This window comes from Vulpes vulpes, chromosome 2, assembly GCF_048418805.1.
Source record: "Vulpes vulpes isolate BD-2025 chromosome 2, VulVul3, whole genome shotgun sequence".
Lineage (NCBI taxonomy): Eukaryota > Metazoa > Chordata > Mammalia > Carnivora > Canidae > Vulpes > Vulpes vulpes.
The window spans coordinates 10,346,332-10,354,706 of NC_132781.1; the positions used below are offsets into that span (position 1 = coordinate 10,346,332).

An 8,375-nucleotide genomic window follows, 5' to 3' on the forward strand; every position below is an offset into this window, starting at 1 on the left:
TTGATCTCCATTTGCCTGGCACCTAACACAATGTCTGGTATTTGGTGAGTGCTCAATAATTTACTTGTATAAATGATTAACTTCTTATCTAGGATACTTTAAAAACCTCAAGATTTTTAAATTATTTGCACATCAATGTCATGCTCTCAACAGTGCTTTTGCTGCTAAATGTTCAATGACTGTCAATAATAGTTAAAGCCCTAAGCAATGCTACTGAACATAGTTCAGCTGACTTTTGGTGTACTCATGGACTCAAATCTGTGTTCTTGGTGTGATAAAGACTGTATATATGCACCAAAATCCATTACCTTTCCCCATTGGAAACATACAACAAGAATATATTATTTCCTATCATCCTTTGCAGTCAGATGTGGCCATATGACTTAATTCTGGCCAATAGAATGTGGGCAAAAGTTATAGTAACCATTTTCCAGCTCAGTTCATAATAAAATCCCACAAATGATCCTTGCTCTCTTTTCCCATATGTTCCTGAAACGACAAGGATCTAAGAATCTATAATAAGGTAGAATTCTAATGGAAGGAACTTGAGGCCTTAAGTGACCACATGTCAAGCTGCCTGACCACAATTAGCCACTACACAGGGCCATGATACGAGCTAGAAATAAATCATCATAGTGCTAACATTCTGAGATTACAAGGTTTGTTAGTTACAGTATCTAATATTGCCTGAACTAATTTTTAAATCAGTCTTTTGAAGTGGGGTGCTCACATGGCATACACCTGAAATTCATGGCATTGGCTTACTGGTCAGTCAGCAAAAAAGAAACCAATAGGTGAAGTTGGAAAGGTGGAGCTCCAGTTTATAGTATTCCATGGTATTCCATTTGTTTCCATTATCAAAACAAATGGTAGAACTACAGTAACTAGAGAGGCAGACTAGATTTCATGTAACTATTAAGCCTGTAGTTCTTACACAAAAGATTGATAAGAATGAGAATTAACAGTGTCCATTTCCTACTACTGGCTACTCTTAGCAATTTAAAACAAGAAATCATTGAGAACAGATAAAAAACTAGCTTGTTTTGAAACAGAAATCAAGGTGGATAAAGTATGCAGAGATCAGAAACTTTTAGGCTGAAAAATACGCTTCTGTACGCCAGGTAATAGAGACAAATTGAAGAAGGCTCTGAATGACAAAAGTACAGCAAGATTCTTGGGAAACACATAGATACAACCATAGATGAAGATCAGATCAAGGGTATGACCTTCAAACATATTCTTTCCCATGGCTTGGAGGAGGCTGAAACTGACTTGGAGCAAGGTGGAAGAGGAAACAAATGAAATCAGACTAAAGGAAATAGCTATGAAGAAACTTCAAATGCGGTTACTATCAGTTGGAATGGTCTAGAAATAAAAGGTTAAAGGGCACAGTAATTTTGCATAAAATAGTATCACTAAGGAAACTGTGATTCTGGACTAAAAAGACTGACTTCTTGATCTTTAAGATTAGTGCTGGGCCCCCTGACTTTCACCGGGCCAAGTACAGTCTCCAATACCTACTTCATTCAGGTCCATGAGGGATAGTGGATGAAAAAAGAGCTCCCAAAGGCCTGAGGCAGGAACCATCAAGAACAATGGAGAAGTGAGGTTCTAGAGAGCATGATTCAGGACTAAATGAATTTTCCCTACCCAAAGAGTAGGCCCTTCATAATCTGTGTCTAGAAGTATGTAAAAATTGCTGTGGACTGGTAATAGCTACACATTTCTCATTGTTTTTGGTTTGTGTGTGTGTGTTTTTCCCAAACAAGAGTTTCAAATATGAGGTGTGTGTGTGTGTGTGTGTGTGTGTGTGTGTGTGTGTGTATAAAATCACCGCTGGATATTGAGTGTGTGAGTAAGATAGTTCATAAGTTCAAGGAACCTCCTTCAGTTCCGATTCAGAGGTCTGAACATCATGGAAGGATTTGGACTTTGAGCTTGATGCAATGAGTAGTGGGGACCTTGGATCTTCTTCCTTCAGAAAAGGCAAATGTCTTCCACAGTGTAGTGGGAGGGTGAAATGAATGTTTGGTGACTACAGTTAGATGGGCAGAGTTTGGCTAGCTTGTCATCAAATACATTTCCTTTCTTTCTCAGTCACATAGATAAGAACAATAGAAGTTGAAAAATGTAGCCTCAGTATAGACACATAATGGAGGGTTGCCAAAGGAATATGGGTGGAAATAATGTTCACCATTTCCAAGCCTGACTCATAAAATGGCACACACAAGAGCCTCTCACTCTTTCCCCACTTGTTAACTGAATGGAGAAGACCATGAAACCCTATGAGAGGGCAGACCTAGAAAATGGAAGAAGCCTGGGTCCCTGACTAGTCACTTGGAAACATGTTCCAAGAGGGATGATTCCCTGCAAATACATCTACTTCCTAATCCCTGGAACTGTTGAATAGAGACAGTTTTTTTTTTTTCTTTTTCAAAACTTTAGTAGGAAAAATTTCAACTATATCCCAAAATTAAAAAGTTAGAGAGAATAATGAATCCCCCAACATGTATATTGTCTATTGTCAGCAATTATTAACTTACAACTGATCTTCCTTCGTCTACACCTCTGTCTTCCTCCTACCATCTGATAATTTTTAAGAGAGTGTGAGACAATGTTTACAGCTTCATCCTTAAATTAAGGTTGCAGATGGAATTTGGGTCACTTGTCAGCTGACCTTAAACAGGGAGATGATCCTGGATTACATAGGTGGGCCCAATATAATCACAAGAGTCCTTATATGTGGAAGAGAGGAGAGAAAAAGCAGTCAGAATGATGCCATGTTAGAACGTGACTCCCAGTTACTGGTTTTGAAAATGGATGGAAGAAGGGATACAAACCAAGGGATGGGGGTGGCCTCTAGAATCTGGGAAAAATCAAAGAAATGGATTCTTCCCTAGAGCTTCTAGAAGGGATCACAGCCCTGACAAAATCTTGATGTTAGCCCAGTGAAACCCATTTTAGACTGCTAACCTACAGACTTATAAACTAACCCCTTTGTATAATTTAAGGCACTAAGTTGGTGGCAATTTGCTACAGCACCAATAGTAAACTCATGCACAGTCACTAACATTACATTATTAAGTTTGAATTAAAGGACATTGAAAAAAAATTCCTCACACACCTCTTTCCATCACCCTACCCAAACCTATTCTCAGATTGTTCATGCATATTAAGTCCTAGAGCCTAAACAGCTTTTATTTGTGGATACCTCCCAGAAAGATTTGAACCTTAGAGGTGAACAAAGTATTATAGTTAATGGATAAATCTCTACCAGATGAATTTTAGTGGGATCTAGAAAGAGATCTCTAGAAAGAGAATTATTATTCTGGCCCACAGAATGACAACATGGAGCATTTCTAGGTCACTTTCCAATGTTCCTTTTCCTGATTTCAGATGACCGTTAGTTAAAGAGCAAGAAAGCTGCTAAAATGGAGAATTGAGCTCTAAGCTACACCAGAGACTAGTTATCAGACTCAAAAAAAGTGTTTCACCAGTCTAGCTTGGGTTTCTTTCTCCAAAATGAAAGGAATCAGCAAGGCAAATCTTCAGATCCCTCTTTGTTCTAAGCTGCTACGTATCAAATGAGCCTTTATTTCTCTAATAGCTCTCATGCAAATTAGCCCATTAGGCAATATAAATTTTTACATGTTTGAATCTTTCCCATTGTAGTGGTTCCTATGACTAATTGGCAACGAACAAGAAAAGTGCAAACAGTGGTTATGTCAGAATAACCACTTGGGAATTACAACACTTTCTCTACTTAATTGTGAAGTGGTTTGGAGAAATTGGGGGAACTTTCTTTTTTGACTCGGGGAGAAACTGACCAGGGGATCTTCAGTACTTGAAGTTTCATCAGCAGACATCAGATGTAGTTGGAATCCCACATACATGGAACAACAGTCAGGAAGGATGGAGAAAGGGTAAGAGTTCTAAAAAGGAAGAGGAGCACAAAATCTCCATCACCAGAGAGAGAGGAGAATAGTCTCTCTGCTTGGTTGACGGTCATAAAATTCTGAATAGGAATTCTGTTTCACAGCTGTTAAAGGAGCCTAGGAATACAACAGTGGCCAATGATTGAGAAGCAGCTGTTCATTCTCCACGTCGATTATACAGGAGGATTGGCTTGGCAGTAAAGCAAACGGGGTTTAATTCAAAGAAAAATTGCCAAAAAAAAAAAAAAAACAAAGAAAAATTCCAAAGTGTGTGTGTGTGTGTGGGGGGGGGGGGGATCAAGTAGATAACAGAATAGGAGACTATAATAAATCACAAAATCTACCTTTCTGAAATTTGAAGAGTAATTACAATTTTCTCTGCCTGGTATGCTATCTGATGGCAGAAGGGTGTCCCAGTCAATCTCTGACAGTCTTGTGGGGAGCACTCTGGTGCCAATCTTGTTTCTGAATGCTCTGGCCCAATGGAGGAGGTCTCCGTGAAGGACAAAGACAAAAATCTGCAACTTTCGGATCACCTTCACAAAGGCTTCCCTTTCGTCATAATTCCTGGTTTGAACTCGCAGACCAAGAAGAGGATTAGCTAGTGCTTTAGCACTCTGCAGTATATCCAAGCCCCAGACAACTAGATGTGAGAGGTTTTCCACTGAGGGCCACGAGCATGGGGATACACGTCGATCTGACTGTGTTTTTATGGGAAGTTTGCAGTGACAGCTGATGCTCAGGCTCTGGCCCCCTTCAGCTATTTTGGACCTGCTTGCTTACTTCCTACCAAAGGAAAGTGTTTTAATTCCGTCCAAATTCAAAAACCAAACCCCCAAATTCACGGGTTAAAGGAAACAGCTTTGTAAACAGGCGGGACAGACATGTTAATACATTGATTGGAAACATGCTATTTAAATTCAGACTAGTTAAACAGGATGCCCTTTGTCACTGACCAAATTGTTAAATTGGTGCCTTGGCAGGAGCCTTTTGTACATCTCTGAAGATTCCCTGGATCCAAACCTCTGTGGTATTAAAACAAACAGAGTAAATATTTTCCTTGCAGTTTACATCCCAGATCTAAATATTTCCAAGCACGTCAAACTCACTTTTCTCCACCGCTCCCTGCAGGGTCCGTGTAGACTTCGGCTGCCAAAGAACCCAGTTGAACTCTCCTTGCTTGGGAGGGGCTCCATCCCTGAAGACAGGCGAAGCAGCCAGAAGCAGGGTCTCACAGCTGTGCCGCTCTGCTTGGCAGCGGGAGCCTGCACAGCAGCAGGTGTGCTCTGCTCATTCCCACCAGGGAGGGAGGGACGCTCTGTCCCTGCTGTTTGCTCCCTTCCCTTGAACATCTGCCGCTTCCCTTTTACCTATTCCCGGAGAAGTGCCAAGCACCTGCCCTGGGAACCCTGTGTTTCCTTTCATTAGCTTTTACTGTGAAGTCTCAGCACTTTTGGCTTCACATAAGCCAGTCGCATCTGGGCAGAAGGGGATTCCTCCAGAGAACCCAGCAAAGGGTCCTAGCAGACCCTCTCTCTCCCTCTCCCGGGTCTTGGATTATTGGGTTTTCAGTCCCGAACTCTGTCAAAGCTCTCCTAGAAGAAGAAAGCAAAAAAATCACAATTGGGAGTGATGCCGTTTTGGTCCGTATTTCTTTAGACTGTGCAGCATCTTGGTCATCCAAAGTAGGGGATATGGATAACTCTCACTTTCATTATTATTTTTTTTTAAACCGGTCAAGTTTTTATTAAATCTGCATAAGTAAAAACCATATCGTGAGGGACTGGGGGGGTAGGGCTACTGAAAAGTAGGAGACAGGCCACCGGAGGAGGGGAAGGGGGATGGAGAATGGGGGATGGGCTCCCACTTTGAAGCACAAACTTCCATCTACTTGGAGATACTTTGTGTGAGTGGGCACTGGGCTGCACCACCCAAAAGTCCTCCTTCATTGAAACTCTGGTTGTTTTTCAGCTGCTGAGGGTTTTGTCAGCTGATGACCATAAGCCATTAGCCCTTCAAGGGCCCTTTGCCTTGGTTACAAATAGCTTCCTTACCCCAAATCCATTCCTAGGTGGACCATATCCAGTAACTGACTCATGAGGAAATGTATGGGCCTGTCCATATCAAGCCAACTTGAGAGAACTCCAGAGGGTCACCAGAGCTCCAGAGGTCCAATGGGATCCAAAAGACTGTTTTGGGGAGTCCACTCTCCCTCTCTCCAGTCTGCCTTCTTCTCCTCCATTGGTATAGATCCCAGGGGTAAACCTTAATAAACATCCTAACCCCTGACTTCCATCGAAATCTGCTTCCCAGGGAGTCCAATTTTGACACATCGGCTCCAACCTGGCCCACGTCGGGGAGTCATTTCTGTGTTTGATGCAAGCATTCAATCAATCAAATGTTTGATAAATGGGTACAATGTTGTAAGCAGTAGCCATAAGAAACTCAGAAAATAATAATGTCAACATCTATCTTGGCAAGAGTTGATAGCCGAGTTGGGTAGATAGTATAGAAATATAAAAAGATAATCCATAAGATTATATAATAAATGATAATCATCAAAGGATTATGTGATATGAGATTTATCACAAGGGAAGATTGGTTTTAAGGACAAGAGAGTGGGTGGTTGTTTGGGGAGCAACGGGGTTAAGGTAACCCTCCATTGCCTTCAGGCTATTCCTCTGTTTAGGTCAATAGCTCAGTGTATGAAGAGTCCTCACCCTACAGATAGATGAGCTTGATTCCAAACAGCCTTTCTGCTTCTTCATACCTCATGATGACAATGTCTAGACAATGTCCAATGGCAACAGGTAAAAAACACACTTCCAGAAACACTGTTGCTGTGGGATTTGCCCTATGCTACCCCACTGTTCTTTATTGCTTAGGTTCCAGGAGTTTCTCAGCCTCCCCCATCCAAGCTCTAACACTGGCATCCGGAGAAGGTGACCTGCCCTACTTGCTGGGCTAGTTTGTGGGCTCAGTCTTGTAGTTTCAAGTCCCCAAAGCTAGGTTTTGCTCTTGTTCCTATCCATCTCATTTCTGCAGAGATTTCCTCAATTCACCTTGCTTTCCCTGGCATTCTCGTTGCTTCCATGTCTACCTCAAAATTCTCTTCTCCATTTTGCTTTCCTAGGTTCTATCATTGTCCATGATCTCTCAGCTTCTGGCTAACAGTCTTTGTTCTTTGTACAAAATCACAGTCCAAGACACAGTAACTTATTATTAACTATGACCTAGGGCAAGTCATTTAACGCTGTCCATCTTTCAGTAGTTTATTTGTAAAATGAGGATACTAATTTCTACCTCTCATAGATGATAATGATCATGATTAATGAAGCAGCTTGGAATCAAGAGTCTCCTGGGAAGAAGTAAAAACAAAACACAAACACAGAATCCTAGCAAAAATCATTGCAACTTATCTAACATTTACTATATGCCAGGTACCACGCAAAGTACTTTATCGTAATACATAACCTTTCAGGAGAAATTCCAAGGAACTGGATGATAAGCGGTGCCAGTTGGTACTCAAAATATGATTTCGCTTTTGCTGCTCTGACTTTCTGCCAGAAATATAGTCTGGAATCACTCCCTGTCCGTTTTTGCCCAAGGTCTTCTTTCCTTTCCCTCCCGTCTTCCATTCTTAGCCCTGCTGCATCCTAGCTTAAGCCTGAGATGCTTGGAGCCAGGTTAAGGAGAGCTTCATGTGGCAGTGTCATGCCTGTCAGGACAGAGATCTCATCATTCACACTGAGTCAGCAAGATCTGCAGTGGTGAGCTGAAGCCAGGCCACTGTCCAAGCTGTGATCAATCACAGGATGATTAATCTGAAGAGGACACACAATGTAGGATAGGGTCAGAGATATGGTAGCAAAATGTAGTGCAAAAACAGGAAGGACTGATGAACAAACAATATCTGCAGGGGTGCCTGGGTGGCTCTGTGGTTGAGTATCTGCCTTTGACTCAGGTCATGGTCCTGGAGTCCTGGAATTGAGTCCCACATCGGGCTCCTCACAGGGAGCCTGCTTCTCCCTCTGTCTATATCTCTGCCCCTCTCCCTATGTATCATGAATAAATAAATAAAAATTTTAAAAAAATCTACATACATACAAAAAAGCTTAAGTTGGAACTATTTCAAAATAGTGGTGGATAGGGATGCCTGGGTGTCTCAGCGTTTGAACATCTGCCTTTGGCTCAGGGCATGAGCCCTGGGTCAGGGATTGAGTCCCACATCAGGCTCCCTGCGAGGAGCCTGCTTCTCCCTCTGCCTATGTCTCTGCTTCTCTCATGAATGAATAAATAAACAATCTTAAAAAAGTAATGGTGGATATATGGCTTCCTTAAAATTATTTTTTGAATTGAGCTGTAATTCACATACCATAAAATTCATCATTTCAAAACATACAATTCAGAGGTGTTTAGTATATTGACAAAGTTGTGCCA

The 8,375-nt window shown here is 41.6% G+C and overlaps 1 long non-coding RNA gene across 5 annotated transcripts in view; it reads right to left on the bottom strand.

Annotated features, from left to right (window-relative positions):
* Nucleotides 1-7,759, bottom strand: part of LOC112920751 (uncharacterized) — a 49,254-nt gene extending 41,495 nt beyond the window's left edge. For 3 of the 5 annotated variants that reach the window (XR_003235125.2, XR_011999551.1, XR_003235123.2), the window contains exon 1: nucleotides 5,045-5,519. This is a non-coding gene — a long non-coding RNA (uncharacterized lncRNA). Of the gene's footprint in view, nucleotides 1-5,044 lie in introns of all 5 variants that reach the window. The other 2 variants (XR_003235122.2, XR_011999550.1) reach the window with 1 other exon arrangement.
* Nucleotides 7,760-8,375: the final 616 nt, after the last annotated feature.